The sequence below is a fragment of the Ambystoma mexicanum genome, chromosome 6p (assembly GCF_040938575.1).
Source record: "Ambystoma mexicanum isolate Mex_15411 chromosome 6p, UKY_AmexF1_1, whole genome shotgun sequence".
In the NCBI taxonomy this organism is placed as follows: domain Eukaryota; kingdom Metazoa; phylum Chordata; class Amphibia; order Caudata; family Ambystomatidae; genus Ambystoma; species Ambystoma mexicanum.
The window spans coordinates 1417393287-1417417142 of NC_090935.1; positions in this window are offsets into that span (position 1 = coordinate 1417393287).

Sequence of the window (23856 nt, forward strand, 5' to 3'; positions counted from 1 at the left end):
CTTGGTATTTAAAGGTTTTAACAGTTTCGATTTCAGTGTGCTCAAGAAACCATGTGTGTTGTTTAGTTCTTTTATTATTTTTTTCGAAGACCAGAATCTTGGTTTTGGACTCGTTGATCTCCAGGTTGTTTTCGCTGATATACTTTGCTAGGTTTGTAATTTTGCGCTGGAGACCGACTGGAGTTTGGTCAATTAGTATGACATCGTCTGCGTACAGCAATCGCGGGATCTCTGTATTCCCTATTTTAGGGGGGAATGACCTGATTTTACTTTCTATCTGGCCGTAATCTCCCAAAAATGCAATGAATAGGGCGGGGGCCAATGGACAACCCTGTTTTACGCCTCTATGAACTTCAATCTCTTCAGATAGTGTCCCTTGGTGATTCAATTTGACCCTGATTTTCGTCTTCTCGTGGAGGGCTTTTATTGGCTCCAACACCTCGTCCGGGCAGTGCCAGTGATGGAGTTTCGACCATAACCTGTTACGATCAATCTTATCGAAGGCCTTCGATAGGTCCACGAAGGCTAGAAAGATCCTGGGCGCCCCTTCCTTTACCTTGGCTTTCAAAATGTTGAGGATTAAGATATTGATCGTAGTACTCCCGTTTTTTTGGAAGCCTGTTTGTAGGAAGTCTTTCGACGGGCTGTTTTGTTCCCACGATTTGAAGTGGGCCAATAAATGCGTTGCAAAGATCTTGCCTATAATGTCAAGGAGAGCGATGGGTCTGTAGCTGACGGGCTCGTTGCGGGCTCCCTTTTTGTACACCGGGACAATGACCGCGTTGTTCCATGTTTTGGGGATCATCTTTTTTCTGCCGCACTCTTTGAAAATTTCACTGATCAGTTCTGACCATTTTTTTGGGTACCGCTTGAGGTCCATATTCGTGAGGCCATCGGTGTAAAGACCGGTGGGGGGGTCTGTACTTCCGCTCTCTATATGGTAGAGGAGAGGCACAGAGGACCCCAGCCAAGATTCTCTATTACGGTAGCGATGGACGAGCAATCAAGGCCTAGCTTCTCAGGAGGTGATGCAGGCTGGTTCTTAAGTACAGTGTATCCCCAAGCCCCCACAAAGGAATGTCCACACACTGTATTACTGAAAACACAGTCTTTATATAATTAATATTCAAGGGTTATGTACACTTATCACAACAACGCACTTTGTGCTCAGGAAAATCAATAATGGTAAATATCTACAATTCTAAAGTGGTACCACTAATATTAGACCTCATTAAAGTGCATTCACAATACTGTAAAAATGGCACGCAGATCAATAAGAAGGAAACCAGCAATAGAGAGAGGAGAGATAACAGATGGTTGAAACAATAGGCAGAAGACTGGCCCTTGCTACTGGACACAGTTCTGTGTGGAGATCCCCCCACCTGGGCAACCTGTAAAATAAAGAGATATAACACAAGCCCAGTCCATATATTGTTCAATAGTCTTATTCTCTCCTACAATGTTTTTACCCCCCCAATGTACCTGGTGGAGTCGAGTTCTTCGAGGAGGCGTCGACAGATCCTTCTTGAATGACCCCCTTTTAAAGCAGGAGTCACGGATCGTCGAGAGGCGTCGAGAAGCGTCGAGGAACTCGGTGTTCGGTGTCGGGGAATCGACGGCCCTTCTTGAATGCCTTCCCTTTCAAGCGGGAGACACGGGGCGTCGAACGTCCGACAACAAACAGGGTAGAACGGCGTCGATGAGGTGGCAGGCTTCGATCCGAGCGGTGCTCGTCGGCGTCGAGACGTCGGCGTCCTGCGAGGAAGAGGCGTGCGGGGCACCTCGGCGACACTAGTTCTGGACCGCAAAGATTGTGAATGACGGTGGCCCAGCAAGGGCGTCAAGTCGCTCGAGTCTTTGGAGTCGTGAGGTGGCGGGAAACCCACCGGCGGATTCTCCTCGGCGCGTTGGTCGTCCTCGACTTTCTCCGGCAGGACAAAAGCGGTCGACGATGCGGACGAGGGAGTCCTTCCAGTCAAATGTTCTTAGGCAAGGAGCGGACGACTCCGGTCGTCGGCGGCACGGCGTCAAGTGGTTCCCACGGCTGGGCAACACAACTTCGACGGGCCTCCTGCAGTTACACAGACCTGTGAACCCTGGTCGACGGCAATGGACTTCGACAGCGTCGAGGTCCGGGTGCTTTACTTCGTTCTCCTCGGCAGTCCCCTTCTCCGGTCGGCAGCCTTTCGATGGTCTGGCGTCCAGGGAGCTTTGGCGAAAGTGCAGCGGTGCTCGGTGGTCCCTCGGAGCACGGGAAGAGGGCGCCTAGCCAGGTCCTCTCTCGGGTCAGTCCTCGACGAACAAGGCAGCCTTCGGATCGGTCGAAGCAAATGCAGCAGCAAGTCTTCTTCTTCCAGCTGGGCGTCGAGGGTCAGCAGTTCCAGTTACTCTTGAGTGGAGACTCAGCTTCTGAACGCTTCTGAACAATTTCTAGTGGTGAGAGGTCCCCAGATATACTATTCTGTCTCTCATCCACACTGCTGGCACACACACAGCAGCCAATCACACAGAAGGGCATTCATGCAGACAGTCAGCCAATCAGGCACACAGTGCATTCAGGCCACACTCCTCCCTTTCAGACATTCACAACAAGGAATGTGGATTGGGGCAAGTACCCAGCCATTCAACACTACACACTGCATTCAGGCCAGTTTCGGGCAGGGCTGTCTCAGTCTTTGTCTCACATGCCAGAAACCAGACAACCACAACAAGGAGTGTATATTGGTCACCCACTCCATTCACCCAGGTCCCACCCACAGGAGGTACCCACAACATTCAGTCAATGGGAAGGCTCCAGTCAGTCTAGCTGGGCCTTCACAACAACACCATATATGGACCTTCCACCCAACAGCCAGTCAGGGGGAAGGGACAGAGTCAGGGCTTCCCAGGACTTTGGGAAAAACAAGATAACAGGCAATAGAAAGCAAGAGGCCACAGGGGCCATCTTGTTTTCTATCAGGAATCAACTGATCCCAATGGCAGGGCCTGGGTATCCCAAAATGGAGGACACCCAGAGCACCTGTCAAATTCAGCATGGAGCTGCCACCAGCCCATACCCTGCTCTGTGGGCCACCCACAGGTGCCCAAAAACATACACTAGGGGCACAGGGTTGTACCCCTACCCATGGGTGCCATAAGGGTATCCCATGGGTCTGTTCACCAAACCAAAAGAGAGAGCTGCACTGCCAGGAGTCCCACATGGACTCCTGGGCAGAAAACACGACAGAACACACGATAAACAGCAGTAAAGGACAAGGATTCAGAGGCCCTGTCCCTCTGATGCATTTCCAGCATCACAGTCGCCCCCACCAGACTGAGGTGGAGGGTGCCTAATCTCCCACGGGATAGACACCCTCATCCAGACGGTCAACATACCTTCTGGAAAGGCCATCTGCATTATCGTGACTCTTCCCTGGTCTGTGCTCTATGGTGAAGTCTAGCCCTTGTAGGCTAATCGACCACCTGAGCAATTTCGGATTCTCACCCTTCATCTGCATAAGCCACTTCAGGGGCTTATGATCTGTTTGGACCTTGAAGGTGGACCCCGTAAGGTAGGGCCTAAAACGCCTAAGGCTCCAAACTATACTAAAACATTCCTTTTCAACAGTAGCCCACCTAAGTTCTCTACCCTTGAGTTGTCTACTGATGAATATGATAGGATGTTCTCTCCCTTTGTCATCTAACTGGGACAAGACAGCTCCAATTACGGTGTCGCAGGCATCCGTCTGGACGATAAAGGGTCGGCTGTAGTCAGGCGCACACAATACAGGTGGCCTACACAGACCTTCTTTCAAGCCATCAAAGGCCCTCTGACAGTCTTCGGTCCAATTAACCTTCCTAGGCTGTTTGGGCGAAGTTAGAGCTGTCAGAGGTGCAGCTATGGTCCCATAGTCTGCCATGAAATTGCGATAGTACCCAGTGAGGCCGAAAAAGGCTCTCACCTGGGTTTGAGTAGTGGGAGTCTCCCAGTTCTGTACGTCCTGTACCTTACTGGAAAGAGGCTGGATTTGACCCCCTCCTACCTCATGACCAAGATAGGTAACTTTCCCCTGCGCTATCTGGCACTTGGTGGCCTTGATAGTGAGGTTAGCCCTTTTCAAGGCCTGCAACACCTTATCCAGATGTGTCAAATGCTCTTCCCAGGTGGAACTGTAGACGGCAATGTCGTCTAAGTAAGCCACACAAAAGGCTTCCAGCCCACTGAGCGCATGGTTGACCAATCTCTGGAAGGTGGCAGGGGCATTCTTCAACCCAAAAGGCATGACCCTAAACTGGTAGAGTCCCTCAGGGGTGGAGAATGCCGTCTTTTCCTTGGCATGGTCCGTCAGAGCTATTTGCCAATAGCCTGAGGTGAGGTCAAAGGTGCTCACAAATTTGGCAGCACCTATGGTGTCCACGAGCTCATCAGCCCTGGGCAATGGGTGCGCGTCAGTTTTGGTGACGGCATTGACTCCTCGGTAGTCCACACAGAACCTCCAATCCTTGGTACCCGCCTGGGAACTTGCCTTGGGGACAAGGACCACTGGACTGGACCAGGGACTGGTTGAGGGTTCAATAACACCCAGATCCAACATCTTGGCGACCTCAGCCTGGATGTGGTTCTTGACGGTATCTGACATACGGTAGCACCTGCTTTTGCCAGGCACACTGTCACCAGTGTCAATTTCGTGCTTACACCATGGTGTAAGGCCCGGTGTCAGTGAAAACAGAGAGGCATACTGCTGGAGCAAAGCCCTGCAGGCCCTCTGCTGCTCTGTTGTCAAATCTGGAGAGAGACGTACTCCCTCCACTGAGCCATCCTGAGGGTTGCTATGCAGCAAATCAGGAAGGGGCTCACTCTCATCCTCTTCTTGCCCTGAAGCTAGCAAGAGACATGAGACCTCTGCTCGCCTGTGGAAAGGCTTGAGCCTGTTGACATGGAATACCTGAGGGGCTACCCCAGAGGCACCCATGTCAACCAGATAATTGACTTCGCCCATCTTGGAGATTATCCTGAAGGGTCCAGCCCATTTGTCGGCCAAAGCCTAGGCTTTGTAGGCTCCATCACAAGGATTTCCTGTCCCGGAGTCCAATCCACTTGCGAAGCTTTAAGGTCATGCCAGTACTTATTCAACTCCTGGCTGGCCTTGAGATTTGCTGTTGCCTGACCCATCATTTGTGTCATCCTCCGCCTGAGGCCTAACACATAGTCCCCCACTTGCTTGGCGGGACCTGGAGGAGTGGCTTCCCAGCGTTCTCGGATCAAGGCGAGGGGCCCCCTCACGGGATGTCCAAAGAGTAACTCAAAGGGGCTGAAACCAACACCCTCTTGAGGTACCTCTCTGTAAGCAAACAGCAGGCATGGCAGGAGGAGATCCCATTTCCACCTTAGGGGCTCTTCCAAAGCACCTAGCATGCCCTTGAGAGTTTTGTTAAATCTCTCAACCAGACCATTGGTCTGGGGGTGGTAAGAGGTGGAGAACTTATAGGTTACTCCACACTCTTTCCACATGGTCTTCATGTAACTAGACATGAAGTTGAGTTGGATCCTCTGTCAGAGACAACCTCCTTGGGGAATCTAACACGGGTGAAAATGCCCAGGAGAGCCCTGGCAACCACCTTGGCAGTTACAGCCCGAAGGGGTATAGCCTCAGGGTACCTGGTGGCATGATCAACCAAGACCAGGATGAACCCATGTCCACCGGAAGTGGGAGGGTCCAGGGGACCGACAATGTCGATGCCCACCCTCTCAAACGGTGTGCCAACCACTGGCAATGGCTGCAGTGGGGCAATGACCCTGCCTCCAGTCTTGCCAGACAACTGACAAGTTGGGCAGGTCCTGCAGTGGGACTCCACTTCTACTCCCATCCGGGGCCAGTAGAAGTGGGCAGAGAGCCTCTGCTTAGTCTTCTTGGTACCAAGATGACCAGCCAAGGGCACCTCATGCGCCAACTGCAGTAGGAAGGGCCTGTAAACCTGGGGTACCACCAACCTCTTGTGGGCACCAGGTTCAGGCTTAGTGGGCTCACTAACAAGGAGCTCACCCTCCCAATAAATCTTGAATGTCCTAGGCACTTCACCTTGTGCCTGGGACAGGGCCTGTTTTCTCAGACCCTCGAGAGAGTGGCACTCTCTCTGTCCTTTACAGAAGTCTGCCCGGGAGGGTCCCCCTTCAGCTAACAAGCATTGAAGGTCGGGATGATCCTCCGGGTTGAGAACCTCTCCCACAGGAGAGTTTTCTGTCTCTTCTCCCTCAGGAGTTGAGTTTGGGTTTTTCCCTGGACCCTGCCCGTCCGGAGCATGGATCCCAATGGGTGCTGTCGGAACAGCAGGAAGAGAAGGTGTTCCCCCCACAGAGGTGGCCTTCTTGGTCTTCCTTCGTCTTGCCTTAGGCCTCACCTTTGGCTCGGGTACCTGACTCACAGCCAGACCCGGTGTCACCTGTGACCTAGTGACCGCAGCCGCAGTCATGGGAAGACCATCCGAGATCAACCCCAACTCTACTAGATCATTTCCTAACAAAATGTTAGCAGGGACATTGTCCTGAACCAGGACAGGAAGCTTTGCTGTCTTGTCTCCAATCATGAGTGTGACTAAGGCTACAGGCGATAATTTGGGAGGCCCACCAGCTAACCTGGTGGTTCTCAGAGGAGCACTGACATAGTCCTCTGGCCTGAGCAGGGTCCTGTCTACCACTGTCATGCTTGCCCCAGTGTCTCTCAAACCAGTAGAAGGCTGGCCATTCAAGAGGACACTTCTCAAAAACCTACGGGTGTTCTGCGGGATAGTCGCCAGTACTTCTGCGTACTGGTCCCAGGCCCCAAGGGACACTAAGGAAATCTCTACAGGAGCACCAAAGGTGATTCCTGTAGAGGAGGGGAGGACAGTGGCCTCCACCTCAGACATGGGGTAAGGGTAGCTCAGGCTGACAGCCTGTACTCCAAGTGCCTTACCTTTACACTTGGAGTCACCCCTTCTGTGGTCCAGAGCCCCACAATCCCAACAAGTGCTAGGAGTGCGAGGTACGGTACTGGAACCACTGGGAGCCTGCTTTGCAGCAGGTGGACCACTACTCTTATTCCCACCCACAGATGACTTATCCCCACTAGGTTTTTGGGTCTTAGGAGAGGAAGGTTTTGGTTTACCCGACTGTGATTGCTTTTGGGACTCCTCAGCTTTCTGAGAGGTCCCCTTTTCTTTGTCCTTGTCCTTCCCACTGGAGTCCTTAGGGGACACCCGGTGGGAGACCCACTTGTCAGCCAACCTAGCCAGCTTAAAGGGGTCCAAAATGTTCTGGTCAGCAACATACTGACGCAGCTCTGGTGAACAGGCTTCAGAAAAATGCTCAAAAAACAACAGGTGGGATAATTCAGCAAAAGTTTTCACCTTGTACCCGTCAATCCACCCCATCATGTTCATGTGCGCAGCACTCACCCAGTCAACCCAAGACATATTCTCTCGTTTCTTAAAATCCCTGAACCTTTTAAGGTATTGGGTAGGTGTCTTGCCAAACTTGGCAATTAAAGCAGACTTCATACACTCATACTGACCCCTTTCTTCCACACTCAGCTTCAGAATACAGTCATATCCAGTTTGAGGCACTCTGCTTAACAAACACTTAGCCCAATCTCTTTTATCCACATCATGAATTGCACAAGCCATTTCAAACGCTTCAATCCATTGGAGGATATCTGAACCCTCCAAAAACACACCAACCAAATCTTTCATAAACTTGGTGGCTGGGGACCTGCCACTCTCAATTGGTTTAGCTGAAGTCTCCACTCGAGCTTTCTCTAACTGGATTCTCTGACATTCAGTGTCCTTTTCTTTGAGCGCAAGATCCCTATTCTTGAGTTCCACTTGCTGTGCCAGCTCCTCTTTCTTAAGCTCAGCTTCTATTTCCAACTTGCGATATTCAAAGGCTAACTTCATCCTTAATAACTCAAGTTCCATGGAATTGCTGGGTTTCGGAACAGAGGCAGCAGGAATGGCGGCATTCCCAGAAACAGATTCAGCGACAACCCCAGGGGCAGAGTCCTCACTGGTTGCATCCCCCCCTTCATCGAGAGTTTCACCATCAGTCTGGTAGTCCACCAGGGCAGCTATCAGCTCAGCCCTAGACTTATCCACAAAGTCTAACTCCCTGGCTTCACAAGCACTCTGGAGAGCCTCTAAGCTCATCCTAGTCAATTTACCATTCGCAATGGACTCCATTGCTTGTAATGCAGTTATTTGGAACACACCCAAACCTTAATCTAATAAAGTGCGGCTATTTTGTAAGTGGCACGGTTATACACTGAGTCTTAAAACCATAAGCATCCCACCGCTGCCACCAGCTTGTAAAGACCGGTGGGGGGGTCTGTACTTCCGCTCTCTATATGGTAGAGGAGAGGCACAGAGGACCCCAGCCAAGATTCTCTATTACGGTAGCGATGGACGAGCAATCAAGGCCTAGCTTCTCAGGAGGTGATGCAGGCTGGTTCTTAAGTACAGTGTATCCCCAAGCCACCACAAAGGAATGTCCACACACTGTATTACTGAAAACACAGTCTTTATATAATTAATATTCAAGGGTTATGTACACTTATCACAACAACGCACTTTGTGCTCAGGAAAATCAATAATGGTAAATATCTACAATTCTAAAGTGGTACCACTAATATTAGACCTCATTAAAGTGCATTCACAATACTGTAAAAATGGCACGCAGATCAATAAGAAGGAAACCAGCAATAGAGAGAGGAGAGATAACAGATGGTTGAAACAATAGGCAGAAGACTGGCCCTTGCTACTGGACACAGTTCTGTGTGGAGATCCCCCCACCTGGGCAACCTGTAAAATAAAGAGATATAACACAAGCCCAGTCCATATATTGTTCAATAGTCTTATTCTCTCCTACAATGTTTTTACCCCCCCAATGTACCTGGTGGAGTCGAGTTCTTCGAGGAGGCGTCGACAGATCCTTCTTGAATGACCCCCTTTTAAAGCAGGAGTCACGGATCGTCGAGAGGCGTCGAGAAGCGTTGAGGAACTCGGTGTTCGGTGTCGGGGAATCGACGGCCCTTCTTGAATGCCTTCCCTTTCAAGCGGGAGACACGGGGCGTCGAACGTCCGACAACAAACAGGGTAGAACGGCGTCGATGAGGCGGCAGGCTTCGATCCGAGCGGTGCTCGTCGGCGTCGAGACGTCAGCGTCCTGCGAGGAAGAGGCGTGCGGGGCACCTCGGCGACACTAGTTCTGGACCGCAAAGATTGTGAATGACGGTGGCCCAGCAAGGGCGTCGAGTCGCTCGAGTCTTTGGAGTCGTGAGGTGGCGGGAAACCCACCGGCGGATTCTCCTCGGCGCGTTGGTCGTCCTCGACTTTCTCCGGCAGGACAAAAGCGGTCGACGATGCGGACGAGGGAGTCCTTCGAGTCAAATGTTCTTAGGCAAGGAGCGGACGGCTCCGGTCGTCGGCGGCACGGCGTCAAGTGGTTCCCACGGCTGGGCAACACAACTTCGACGGGCCTCCAGCGGTTACACAGACCTGCGAACCCTGGTCGACGGCAATGGACTTCGACAGCGTCGAGGTCCAGGTGCTTTACTTCGTTCTCCTCGGCAGTCCCCTTCTCCGGTCGGCAGCCTTTCGATGGTCTGGCGTCCAGGGAGCTTCGGCGAAAGTTCAGCGGTGCTCGATGGTCCCTCGGAGCACGGGAAGAGGGCGCCTAGCCAGGTCCTCTCTCGGGTCAGTCCTCGACGAACGCGGCAGCCTTCGGATCGGTCGAAGCAAATGCAGCAGCAAGTCTTCTTCTTCCAGCTGGGCGTCGAGGGTCAGCAGTTCCAGTTACTCTTGAGTGGAGACTCAGCTTCTGAATGCTTCTGAACAATTTCTAGTGGTGAGAGGTCCCCAGATATACTATTCTGTCTCTCATCCACACTGCTGGCACACACACAGCAGCCAATCACACAGAAGGGCATTCATGCAGTCAGTCAGCCAATCAGGCACACAGTGCATTCAGGCCACACTCCTCCCTTTCAGACATTCACAACAAGGAATGTGGATTGGGGCAAGTACCCAGCCATTCAACACTACACACTGCATTCAGGCCAGTTTCGGGCAGGGCTGTCTCAGTCTTTGTCTCACATGCCAGAAACCAGACAACCACAACAAGGAGTGTATATTGGTCACCCACTCCATTCACCCAGGTCCCACCCACAGGAGGTACCCACAACATACAGTCAATGGGAAGGCTCCAGTCAGTCTAGCTGGGCCTTCACAACAACACCATATATGGACCTTCCACCCAACAGCCAGTCAGGGGGAAGGGACAGAGTCAGGGCTTCCCAGGACTTTGGGAAAAACAAGATAACAGGCAATAGAAAGCAAGAGGCCACAGGGGCCATCTTGTTTTCTATCAGGAATCAACTGATCCCAATGGCAGGGCCTGGGTATCCCAAAATGGAGGACACCCAGAGCACCTGTCAAATTCAGCATGGAGCTGCCACCAGCCCATACCCTGCTCTGTGGGCCACCCACAGGTGCCCAAAAACATACACTAGGGGCACAGGGTTGTACCCCTACCCATGGGTGCCATAAGGGTATCCCATGGGTCTGTTCACCAAACCAAAAGAGAGAGCTGCACTGCCAGGAGTCCCACATGGACTCCTGGGCAGAAAACACGACAGAACACACGATAAACAGCAGTAAAGGACAAGGATTCAGAGGCCCTGTCCCTCTGATGCATTTCCAGCATCACAATCGGGACCTGGGGCTCTTGATGTTTTAAGTTTGTTGATTGATGCTTCTATGTCGCTGGAATCAGATACATCAACCCAAGATGAATTTGATCGTTTGGTCTCTGGAAACACTTTACTGTCTGGACTCTTAAATTCTGCGGTCAAGTATGTGATCCAGCTTGATTCGGCGACCGCGTTTGTCTGAGCTGAGCCAGGGACGTTTGACAGATCTTTTATGAGGCCCCAAAAATCGCTGGATTTTTTTGTCTGTAATTTGGACATCATCAGCTCAGCGTCTAGTTTTAGTTGGTAAGCTCTCTGCTGTTTTAACCAGTTTTTGTATCCTTTAGATACTTGCTTCAATATCTCCCAATCGGCAGCAGCGTTTGTTTTTTTCGCTATTCTTCTTCGATTGCAAACCTCTTTTCTTTTGTCTACCAGGGCTTTGTTAAAGGCATGTCTTTCAGCCCCCGGTGGCTTGGAGGACTTTTTAGCCTTCGTCTCGTAGGCCAATAGCAAAGGCAGAGAGTTAGGCCGTTCCATCCAGTTGCATTTTGTGTACATTTTCGACCCAACCTTGCTTGATTTTGGCGACGTCCACTTCGCTTATCTTCAGCCTTGTTCTTTGGGGGTTTAGGTCGAGCGCCGTACCATATGTTTCTTTTTGTTGTCTACTGCCTTGCCATACACAGGAGAGTAGATTATGGTCACTGTGTTCAGTTTTTATGACTGTGAAGCTGGTGATGTCTGCTATGAGATCGTCTGAGATAAAGATGTAGTCGAGGGTTGCGTTTGCCGAATTTCGTTCCCATGTAGGGAGATTTACCTGTGAAGGAAAAAGATTGGCGACGTCTTGGATATTTCTTGCTTTGATGACTTGTACCCAGGCTTTACCTCGCTCGAAAGCTGCTTCTTTTAACCTGGTTACTTTTTCACTTGCCGAACCAAGGGGCCTTGGGTCAAAGCATTTTGCGTTGAAGTCGCCGCATATTATAATGTCAATCAGGTCAAAGTTCTCATACAGTTTGTCGATAGTGCTTCTCATGTTGTTACAGAATATTTTCGTGGACATCCGTTGAGGGTTCCAGTAGCAGTTGACAATTGCTACAGTTCTTATTTGCCTGGTTTCACTTCTGTTACTTGTCTTTTGCCATGAAGTCAGCACCACCAGTACTTCGTATGCCTCCTTCCATTTGATTGGAGCCGATAGGCCTTGGCCCGATTTAATCACCACCAAGAGGCCAGACGATGGTCTGCCTAGTAAGCCTCTTACTGAGGCTGAGATTTCGACTGTATAGCCGTCCAAAGCCGGTTTGGCCATCAGCCATGTCTCTTGGAGACAGATCATGTCATAAATCCCCAGGTTTGTCTCGCCGACCTTCGTCAGGTGGGCGTGCCCTCTTGTGTTCCATGAGAACAATGTGAAGGCCTCCTTTTCTGGCCGCTCCTCTTCGCTGCATAGTTTTGAATCGCCAACGCTGAACGGCCCTGGTCGTTGCTATTTTCTGTTTTTGTTCCATTTTTGGCTGAACCATTTCCAGGGGCCTAGTTCTTGATTAGCAGCTTTAGCGACGTCTCTGAGCTCTTGTGGGCTGCTTTTTTCATCTCTCCTCCTTGGCTCAATGTCTACCTCGTTCCGTTGCTCCATCTTTCTTCCACGTGGCGGGCTACCTTCTACACGACTATACACCCTGTCCCGCTGTTCTCTTCTGTAGCACTGCCGGGTTTCGGCAGGAGAGTCGTGGTATCTCTTTCTTGTGGTATTCTTTACATCCTTATCCCGACGATGGTCGTGGTAGGCCCTTCGGCGTCCGTCATTCTTGGCTGCCTCTTGCCTTCAAGTTAGGCGGTACAGCTCTTCCGTCCTTGATTTATAGTATGTTGATGTAGCGACGGTATCTGCCTTTTTCTTACTCGGGGAAGCTGACTCCCTTGATTTTGTTATCTCTGTCAAAGTGAAGCCCAACGACTTTAATTCCTCGTATGCCACTTGGTCAATCCGCTCTATACCTATTGCTTTGATGTGGACGTAGGATTTAGCCCTTTTCTCCCTGTGGTATGGTTCCACTAACACCACTTCTTCCGGTCGGATTTTGTTTAGAGTTGTTGTTTGCTTCATAATCTTCATAACCGTGGATCTATTCAAAATAAGGTGGCCGCTCTCTGGCTTCCTTTGCTCTAGCTTGAACACTCTTAGCTCGTCTTTTTTTGTTTTTTGGTCAACCCTTACGCCTCTTTGGGCTCTTTGTTTCACTGGGCTGTTTTTTTCTCTGCGCGTTTTGGGCTCGATGCTTGCCTTGTCTGGAGATGTCTGAGGTCTCTCCTTTGGGTCGCGGACAACCCGATTTTGCTGCGGTGTCGCTGTGGCGTCTTTACTTCCATTTTCCTTTTCCGCCCTTCTGTTGTCTCCATTTTGGGCCTGTGGGTGTATGTCTACTCCTGCAGTTTGCCCGATCTGCTCTGTGTCTCTACTTTTCTCAGTTTGCTCGTTTTCCTCGTAGACCGACATGTTTATTAGGTCAGAGTTTACCATAAATTCATCTACCGTTTGCAGTGATTTGGGAGAGGAAGCCTCATTTGCCGATCTATATTGAGTATTACGGATTTCCCTTTCTTGCGGCTTTGCCCTGTCTTTTGTGATGTTTGTTAGGGCTCTGAGCAGGCTTGCCTCTTTGGGTGGACTACTTAGATCCACTGTCTGGTATTGGATTTCGTCAGGCCTTTTGACTACGTTATTGTTTGTGATGGGTAACTCTTTCCACGGAAACAGCATTGATATGGAGTTTCTTGTGCCCTTCTGGTACGGCTGTGATACCTGGGGTAGTGGTTTTTGGCTGTTTATTTGAACCCTCAGCTCGTTGTTTATTTGTTCCATAATTTCTATCTTTTTCTCAAGTCTAATGATTTTACTTTCGCAGTTGCAATGAGGAGAGGTGGCATGGTTTTCTATGGCTGAGATAAAGCTTTCGACGTTGGACATTTTGGTCATCATGTTAGATAGAATAGCGGTGTTGTCTTTCACCTCTTCTTTTATCGCCTCGTATAGTTTGCAAAATGGGGCCAGCACGATCGTCATAGCGGACATGATCGCAATCATGTCAGGCTTTTTGCTCGGCGACTCCTTTTGCATTGCTGCCGCTATATCACTTAAGCGTCTCTTTTTGGAGAGGCCAAGATTTGTTCTTTTCTTTGTGTAGTTGCCGGAAGGTCACTGTACAGGGAGTCACCGCTCGGACTGTGGCCGTTATTTATTAGCATGGTTGGGTTTCTTCGCCCTTTGTTCGCTAGAACCTGGTCCCAGAGGGTTTTGGACGAGTCCCTTATCTCTGGGGCTTGTTTGGTTGGAGAAACCAGCGTCAAGTGTGGTCGAGTCCAGGCCACCCGCTGCTCCCTGTCAACTTCTTGATTTTTCCCAGGGATTGGGTCGTGGGTATTTTGCCTTTCTGGTTCCTTACTCTCCTCTATACCCGTACTAGGGTCTTCTGTAAGGCTTGTCATCTCTTGATCAGGTTTCTTTCGAGGTGAAGTGGGGTGACTAAGTGGCGGCTCCATCAGGTTTCCCCTCTCGTCTTTGTTCATTCTCTCTTCTGTTGTATCGATTTGAAGTGACTTTGCCCTATCTTTTGGGTTTTGGGCTTTTGCTTTTTCGTTTAGCTGCTCCTGACTCAGGATGTGGTTTAAATACAGGTCAGGTTTGCGCAAATTAGCGGCTTGTGGGAGGTCCCCTACAGCTTCTAGCATATCAGCGTCCGATACTTCATCTTCTGTTTGACTATTTCTTTTTTGGTGGCGTGTAAAGAAGGCTTTTAAAGAGTTTTGGTTTAAGGGGTTGGGGAGCCCCTTTGAGAGAGCCTCTCTTTTGGATCGTTCTTTTTTACCCTTTAGGTCTATCGTCTCTGAGACGGACTTTACTCTTTTGTAGGCAGTTTTTTTGGTGTCTTGCAGTATCCTCTTTCTTCCTAGGTTTAAGAGGGTATGGTTAGTTGGACTTATAGTTCCCCCCTTTTCCAGGTTTTCTGCGCTCGAGTTCGAGTTCTTTGGTTTCTTTATCGGGACCGACAATTCGGCAATTTCAGTGTCAGAGTCCACTTCTATCACTGCCACATCCGACCCCTCGTCAGATCCCAGCTGAGCTTCTTGATCCCTGGTTAAGTCCATGTTTAGGTCTGAATCCGTTTCGCTGCTGCTCGTCTCCGAGAGGCACTTGCGTTCGTTTGATCGTCTTTTAGACCTTTTGATTGCTTTTTTAGCTTGTTTTAAGATGGGGGACGATCCACTAGGGTTTGTATGAATCATTGCCATTACCTGAGTAGCCTTGGGTCTGCCGAGTGGGCCTTCCTTTTGCGGAGTGCTGAGCGGGGGATTTTGATTTTCCCCCTGGCTCTTTCTCCTTTTTCTGGATTTGTAATGGCGATCAGCCGACTTGTGTTTGCATGAGGGGGGACCCCCGGTGTTTGGCTTGGTTCACTGGCTTGGGTTGGTTCTCTGGTGCTCGCCCGGTCGTTTCCCCTTTCGTGGTCCATTGTCACCTCCTTCGGGTGAGTTGTATCCCTTTGCCCCACCACACCATAGGTCTTGATTGCGTGCGGGGCCTTATCTCCCGTCGTGTTTTCCCCGTTTGTCCTCACATCTCTGGCGAACTGCAGACACTCTTCGGCGGCGTCCACCGGCCTCACGGCAGACTCCGAACTCACGACGGAGATAAGGAGCTTTGGATCCGGGAGTTTTAGTCTCCCTGGGGACTGTGCGGGGGGCTCAGACTCAGAAGGTATGGAGGGAGTAGATGCGACCGCGTCGACCTCTTTGTCGGCATCTTGGTCAGCTTGTGTTTTCTCGGGTGTCTTAGGTTTTCCCAGGGGGGGTGGTGAGACCCCGTTTGAACAACCCCCAGGTGTGGTCATGGCACTATGCTCGCTAGACCCATACTGTGGCCTCTCCGGCCAAGAATTGGGAGCACAAAGATCAGAGATTTCGGTCATGGAAACAGGTGGAGTGTGAGGGTTTACGGACCTTTCCCTCTCCCTCCGAAGGCAGATGCACTCGGGCTGCTGACGGTTGTAAGACCTGCCCAAAGCACTTTTGTCTGGCACCTTCTCTTGTCGATTTCGCGGTCGAAACGGACTTTGTTCTTTGTTTTTTCCCCGGAGGGGACAGCCACATAGGGGTAGCTCGGCACGGTCTCACATCAGGGTCCATCCTGCTGCGGCTCCGCGTAAGCAGCGGACTGCAGCAGACTGCTCCAACTCAGCTCACAACTCCGCTCCGCTCCGCGGGTTTTAGGTGCTAATAGTCACTTCCTGCAAACAACGATGTGGTCAGAACACAGGACTGCAGCAGACTGCTCCAACTCAGCTCACAACTCCGCTCCGCTCTGCGGGTTTTAGGTGGTAATAGTCACTTCCTGGACGTAGGTTTTAGTTGCCTCTGCAGAGCCGTAAACAACAACCACTTATCAGTTTGTGGATTTAATGAGCAACGGAAGTGCGCCCGTGCCTGTCCCAATAGCGTCTAGTTCAGATCTCATTAAAGTGCATCAACTATACTGTTAGAATGTCACACAGATCAATAACAAGGAAACCAGCAATAGAGATAGGAGGGAAAGCAAGATGGTTGAAACAATAGGCAGCATACTGGCCTCTACCGTTAAGCACAATTCTGTTGAAGATCCCCCTACTTGGGCAACCTGTAAAGTAAAGATATAGTAGAAGCCCAGTCCATATATTGACCACTAGTCTTATTCTCTCCTATAATGTTTTTACCCCCCCGATGTACCTGGTGGAGTAGAGTTCTTCGAAGAAGCGTCGACGGATCCTTCTTGAGTGACTCCCTTTAAAGCAGGAGTCACGGATCGTTGAGAGGCGTCGAAGAAGGTGAACTTGGCGTCGACTGCGTCGACGAGAAGTTCGAGGGTGCCGAGACCACAGCGTCGATCCAGGCGGTGCTCGTCGGCGACGTCCTATGAGGATGAGGTGTGCGGGGCATCTCGGTGATTGATTGTTCAGGACCGCAAAGAGTTTCTGAACAACTGTGGCCCAGCAAGGGCGTCGAGTCGTAAAAGTCTTTGTGGCCTCTGGGTATCGGGAAACCCACCGGCGGATTCTTCTCGGCGCATCGGCGGCCTTGACTTTCTCCGGCGGGACAAAGCGGTCGACATTGCAGACAAGGGAGTCCTTCGATTCAAATGTTCTTAGGCAAAGGAGCGGGCGGCTCCGGTCGTCGGTGGCACGGCATCATGCGGTCCCTTCTTCTGGGGCAACCCGACTTTGACGGGCCTCCAGCGGTTACACCAACCTGCGAACCCTGGTCGACGGCAATGAACTTCGATGGCGGCGAAGTCCGGGTGCTTCACTTCGTTCTCCTCAGCGGTCCCGTCTCGGGCCGGCAGCCTTTCGAGGGTCTGACTCCTAGGGAGCTCCGGCGAAGATCAGCGGTGCTCGATGGTCCCTCGGAGCACGGGAAGAGGGCGCCTTACCAGGTCCTCTCTCGGATCAGTCTTCGACGAATTCGGCAGCTTTCATATCAGGTCGAAGCAAATGCAACAGCAAGTCTTCTTCTTCCAGCTGGGTGTCGAGGATCAGCAGTTCCAGTTACTCTTCAAGTGTAGACACAGCTTCTGAACAATTTCAGGAGGTGAGAGGTCCCCAGATATACTATCCTGTCTCTCATCCATACTGCTGGCTCACAGTCAGCAGCCAATCATACAGAAGGGCATTCATGCAGTCAGTCAGCCAATTAAGCACACAGTGCATTCAGGCCATCCTCCTCCCTCTCAGACACTCACAACCAGGAATGTGGATTGGGACAAGTACCCAGCCATTCAACACTACACACTGCATTCAGGCCAGTTTCGGGCAGGGCTGTCTTAGTCTTTGTCTCTCATACCAGAAACCAGACAAACACAACAAGAAGTGCATATTGGTCACACACTCCTTTCACCCAGGTCCCACCCACAGGGTGAACCCACAACATACAGTCACTGGGAAGGCTCCAGCCAGTCTGGACTGGACTTCACAACAATACCATATATGGAATTTCCACCCAACAGCCAGTCAGGGGGAAGGGACAGAGTCAGGGCTTCCCAGGACTTTGGGAAAACAAGGTAACAGGCAATAGAAAGCAAGAGGCCACAGGGGCCATCTTGTTTTCCATCAGGAATCAACTGATTCCAATGGCAGGGCCTGGGTATCCCAAAATGGAGGATACTCAGCGCACCTGTCAAAGTCAGCATGGAGCTGCCACCAGCCCATACCCTGCTCTGTGGGCCACCCACAGGTGCCCATAAACATACACTAGGGGCACAGGGTTGTACCCCCCCCACCCATGGGTGCCGTAAGGGTATCCCATGGGTCTGTTCACCAAACCAAAGGAGAGAGAACTACATCACCAGGACTTCCACATGAACTCCTGCGCGGAAAACACGACAGAACACATGATAAAAAGGCAGTAAAGGACAAGGATACGGAGGCCCTGTCCCTCCGATGCATTTCCAGCATCACAGTGCACCTACACATGTGAGATACTGTTTTTGTCAGGACACCTGTGGGAACGCACAATGATAGGACATGTGTTGTTGGCGGCGTGTTTCGTGGGTGGCCAGAGTGAAATGTCTAAAAATGGTGGTTCTTTTGCCAAATTTCGGAATTTGCCGGGGACTGTGGTTAATAAATTCTGAGGCGATTCCCGCAAGTCAGACCTCTGTGGATTCCCACAGGTGTCTTCTTTTCGAAAATGCATGGGGTTCCCTGTTTTCCTTGGTGGCTTCGACACCCTAGGCCCAAATCTGTAGGTTGTCCACATGAGCAAAATCTGCTCTGCCGAAAGCCTTGGGGTGACCAGTGGGTTAGCCTTTTCCCTTTGCGCCCAGGTAAGTGCACCCACACATGTGAGTAGTGTTTTCCTTGGGACACCTATGGGAACATGGGAAGGTAGACATGTGTTGTTGGTGGCGTGTTTCGGTGGGTGGGTGAAGGGAAATGTCTGAAAATTGTGTTTTTTTCACCAAATTTTGGAATTTGCCGGGGATTGTGGGTAATCATTTCTGGGGCGATTCACATGAGTCAGACCTCTGGATTCCCACAGGTGTCTCTTATTTTCGGAAATGCATGGGGTTCCCTGTTTTCCTTGGTGGGTTTGACACCCTATGCCCAAATCTGTAGGTTGTCCATATGAGCAAAATCTGCTCTGCAGAAAGGCTTGGGGTTACCAAAGGGTTAGCCTTTTCCCCTTGCGCCCAGGTAGGTGCACCCACACATGTGAGGTACCGTTTTTGACACCTGTGGGAAAGCATGATGCTAGGACATGTGTTGTTGGCGGCGTGTTTCGGTGCGTGGCCAGACTGAAATGTCTGAAAAAAATAAATAATTCACCAAATTTCGGACTTTGTCTGGGATTGTGGATAATGCTTTCTGGGGCAATTCGCGCAAGTCAGATCTCTGTGGATTCCCACGGGTGTCTTCTTTTCAGAAATGCATGGGGTTCCCTGATTTCCTTGATGGCTTTGACACCCTAGGCACAAATCTGTTGGTTGTCCACATGAGCAAAATCTGCTCTGCTGAAAGGCTTGGCGTTACCAGTGGGTTAGCCTTTTCCCTTTGCGCCCAGGTAGGTACACCCAGTGCTTTAAGTGGGCCGGGGCCTGCCGGGGCCGGGCCCCGGCAGTCTCCAGAAAGTGGGGCTGAGCCGGGGCCCAGCCGGGGCCCCCCATCCCACACAACATTGGCGGGATGCATTATCCCGCCGCGGCCGCAGCCGCGACGGGAGATGCGCCCGTCATTATGTCGGCCAAGCTGACAGAAGTGCCAGCCAGCCACAGCGACGCTGAGGCTGGCGGCACTTCTGTCAGTTAGTGTAACTCCCTCTGATGACCCCTCATCAGGGTCATCAGAGGAAGTTACTGTCCCTTTGTTTTCCCTCCCCAGGTCACTGACCCCCGCGGGCTCCGTGATCTAATATGCAGATTAAATCACGGAGCCCGCGGGTTCGCAGAGGGTGAAAGACGCCTCGGGCTCAGTGATCTATGTGCTCTGAGCAGATAGATCACAGAGCCCGAGGTGCCTTTCTGCGTCGGCAAAGCTTTATAGAAGATGCCTTGAACTGTGTACGTTTCAAGCCATCTTTTATAAAGGTAGAAATATTTATTCTATGTTTATAAAAGACGGCTTGAAACATGCACAATTCAAGGCATCTTTTATAAAGCTTTGTCGACGGACAAAGCCACCTTGCGGTTTGTTTTGTCCGTCATCAACGCTTTATAAAAGATGCCTTGAATTGTTTAAGTGTCAAGCCATCTTTTAGAAACATAGAAACATGTTACAAATATCTATGTTTATAAAAGGTGGCTTGAAAAGTACACAAACCATAGTAAGGTAAGCACACAAGTGTGCGTAACTTACTATGGTTTGTGCACTTTTCAAGCCACCTTTTACAAACATAGAAATATGTAACATTGCTATGTTTATAAAATATGGCTTGAAAAGTACACACACCATAGTAGTAAGCATACAAACATATACATGCTCACATACATTTATGTGTTTGTTTGCGCACCTTACTATGATTTGTGCACGTTTAGGCCATGCCCCCAATGAAAGCCACGCCCCCAAACGAGGGCCCCCCCTCAATTTCTTACCCCACTTAAAGCACTGGGTACACCCACACATGTGAGGTACCGTTTTTGTCTCGACACCTGTGGGAACGCACAATGGGATGACATTAAAGAATTGTCTATCCCATTAGATGCCACATAAGTTCTAAAAGAGGAAGAATTTATCCTCTTTACCCTCCCTGGGGTGCTTCTTTTACTTGTAGTCTCTTCCGATTCAAATTAACTGGAGGAGAGTGGTATTGGACTTACAAGGCTGAATGCATTACACATCATAGAATGTGTTAATTTCATTCTTATTCTGTCACTATTAGACAAGCGTTGTAACACCGCAACCTAGTTGAGAGTGCACAGTAGGCAGGGATAGTACCTTTGTTTTGCTCTATCCTTCTGTCTTCTGTCACAGCCTTGTTCTCTACTCTATTAATACACTAGAGTCCATACCACAGTAACTCTTGGGTTTGGTTTTTATCAACTGGACCTTCATTGGGTCTCTTTCGGCTGCTAATAGCCTAGAACACAGACGTGTGTTGCCTACTCCTTTTGTGTGAACATTATCTACTAAGGGCAATACCCTGTCAACTTTGTAGAACTTGCCCTATTGTTTGGTTACATGCCAATGTTTGACCAGAGCTTGACCAGTCTTCAAGTTATCACTTGCCTCTGCCATCATGTATGTCTTTCTCCTCCGGAGACCTATCACAAAGTCAGTCACTCTGACTGGCTTGGGGGAAGGAGCACTCTTCAACCCCTCCTTAATCAGGGCCAATGGACCTCTGACTGGCTGGCCATAGAGAAGTTGGAAGGGAGTGCATCCTACTACCTCCTGAGGGACTTCTCTATATGCAAAGAGAAGGCATGGCAGTAGAAGGTCCCTCTTTCTTCAAAGGGGTTCTTCTAAAGCACCTATCGTTCTGTTAAACCTCTCTATCAGCCCATTGGTTTGGGGGTGGTAGGCAGTTGAGAACTTGTAGGTGACTCCACAGGTTTTCCACATGGTTTGCATGTAGTGGGACATAAAATTTGATCCCCTGTCAGATATCACTTCCTTAGGAAAACCTACTCTGGTAAAAATACCAAGTAGGGCCTCAGCCACAGCCGGAGCCGTAACAGTCCTCATATGTATGGCTTCAGGAAATCTAGTGGCATGGTCCACTACAACCAGGATAAACCTGTTGCCTGAAGTTGTGGGAGGGTCAAGAGGACCAACAATGTCAATCCCAACCCTCTCAAAAGGTATTCCCACCACTGGGAGAGGCACTAAGGGTGCCACATTCTTGGATCCACTCTTGCCAGAGGTTTGGCAAGTGTGGCAGCTTCTGCAGAATTTGTCTACTTCTGTACCCATCTTAGGCCAGTAGAAGTGCACAGATAGCCTTTCTTTGGTCTTCTTAAAACTTAAGCGACCAGCCAAAGGTACCTCATGGGCTAACTGCAGAAACTGGAGTCGGTTCACTAGAGGTACTACAAGTCTTCTGTAGTCTCCAGGGGTTGACTCAGTTGGTTCACCGTAGAGGAGGCCATCTTCCCAGTGCAACCTATACTTCCCAGGCTCAGTCTCATTGAGCTGAGAAGCTGCCTGTTGGCGAAGACCTTCCAAGGTAGGACACTCTCTTTGTCCCTTACTGAAATCTTTTCTGTTGGGTCCACCTTCTGCCAGTAAAGACTGCAGCTCAGGATGGTCAACAGGGTCAAGATCTCCTACCAGGGTAAGATCCTCTTCTAGATCTGATTCCTCAGTATCTAGTTTGACCATACAGTGTTGAACCTCACACTCAGCCTCAGCTGGTGTGGGAGTCACAGGTGTGACTGTGGACAGTCTCAGAGATGTCCTTCTGGGTACAGTAGTTCTTGCTGGTTTCTTGCTGGCAGACTTAGGTTTCCCCTTTGTCTTTTCTTGCCCTGCAATGGCAGTAAGTAAATCCTGTGTACTTGGGGTGATAGCTTCTTTTATCATGTCCCCAGGAGAGCCTCTTAAGGTTCTCTCCCTTGCAGACCTTGTGAGCTCCTGCTTCCTTCTGCTGGTGGCTCGCGGGGTGCTAGACACAACTCCAAGAGTTTTAAGGTCATTACCCAACAGGACCCTTCCAGGTATGTTATTTTGCACACTTGCAGGTATTCCGACAGTCATGTCATTACACTGGATGAGAGCTGGTAACTGGGGAACCATTTGCACAGGGCCTCCAGCTAACTTGGTTAAGTGTTTGGGTGCCTTAGCAACATCCTACACTTTGAAAAAACATTCATCAACCACAGTTATGCTGGCTCCAGTGTCTCTGATGGCAGGGGTCTCCTGACCATTCACAAGAACACTATCTTTATAATACTCTTTAGTATTATCTGGGATTGAGTTATAGACATCTAAGCTCTGTTGTTCCCAAAGACCCAAGGACACTAAAGAAACACTAGCTGAGACTCTCATGGGCTCGTCAGCTAGTAGCTGAAAGTTTCCACTGGTCATAGGTACGTCATCCACCTGGGAGAAGGCTAAGGAGACAGTGTTGATCCCAGAAGGTTTACCCTTACACTTGGGATCTCCTTTCACATGACCAGGCAACCCACAAACAAAGCATTTTCCAAATGCTCTCTGGAATGGGGGTTTGCCCTGGCCTCCATCTGGTGTGGAACCAGGTGGTACACTATCCTGATTCGGTTTACCTTGTGCGTTACCCTGGTTATGTTTGGGGCCCTCTTTTGGATTGGAATTATTGAATTCTCTTTGTTGTCTTTCTTAGGCTGCTTACCCTCATCCTTCTTCTGAGTAGCCCCAGAATCCTTGTGAGTAGCCCTGTTGGCAACCCACAAGTCAAGCAGCCTTAGCTAGCTTCTTAGGATCTATCTCCTTTGAATCAGCCAAGTGCTGTCTGAGCTCAGGAGAGCAGACATCAAAAATAGACTCCAACATGACAAGATTCCTCAAACCTTCATAAGTGTTCACTTTGTAACCCTTAACCTAACCATCTAAGTTTTTCAAACATTCACACACCCAGGTAGCCCAAGGGGTACCATCATGCTTTTTGAGGGTTCTAAACCTCTTAAGATATTGGGAAGGGGTCTTCCCAAACCTAGCTATTAATGCTAGTTGTTTCACACACTCATAATCCTTTTTATCCTCCACCCCCAACTCCATTACAGCATCACTTGCAACAGGGGGGAGCGTAGAGAAAAGCCAAGGAATCAGCTGATTCCCTGAGATACCTTGAATCCCAGGATTGTACTCAATCATTGCTAACCAATCCAAAATATCAAGTTTAGTCTCATACATACCAACCATTTCCTTTGGCATACGGGGTCTCTTAGGGCTTGAAGACCTAGAGGACTCTCGGAGAGAAGCATTTTCTAGAGACAGTTTCTTCATTTCTAGTTCATGGTTCAGTTCTCTGAGCCTTAACTCTTGATGTTTCATGGCAGTTTGTGCATCAATACGTTTCACTTCTAATTTAAGTCTCATTTTCTCAAGTGCAATACATTCAGGAGTAAGTGCAGGACCTGTGGGGGTCCCTGTGGACAGAGTTTGTGCATTCTGAGCAGGCAAGGGAGTTGTAGGGTTTCCTAGCA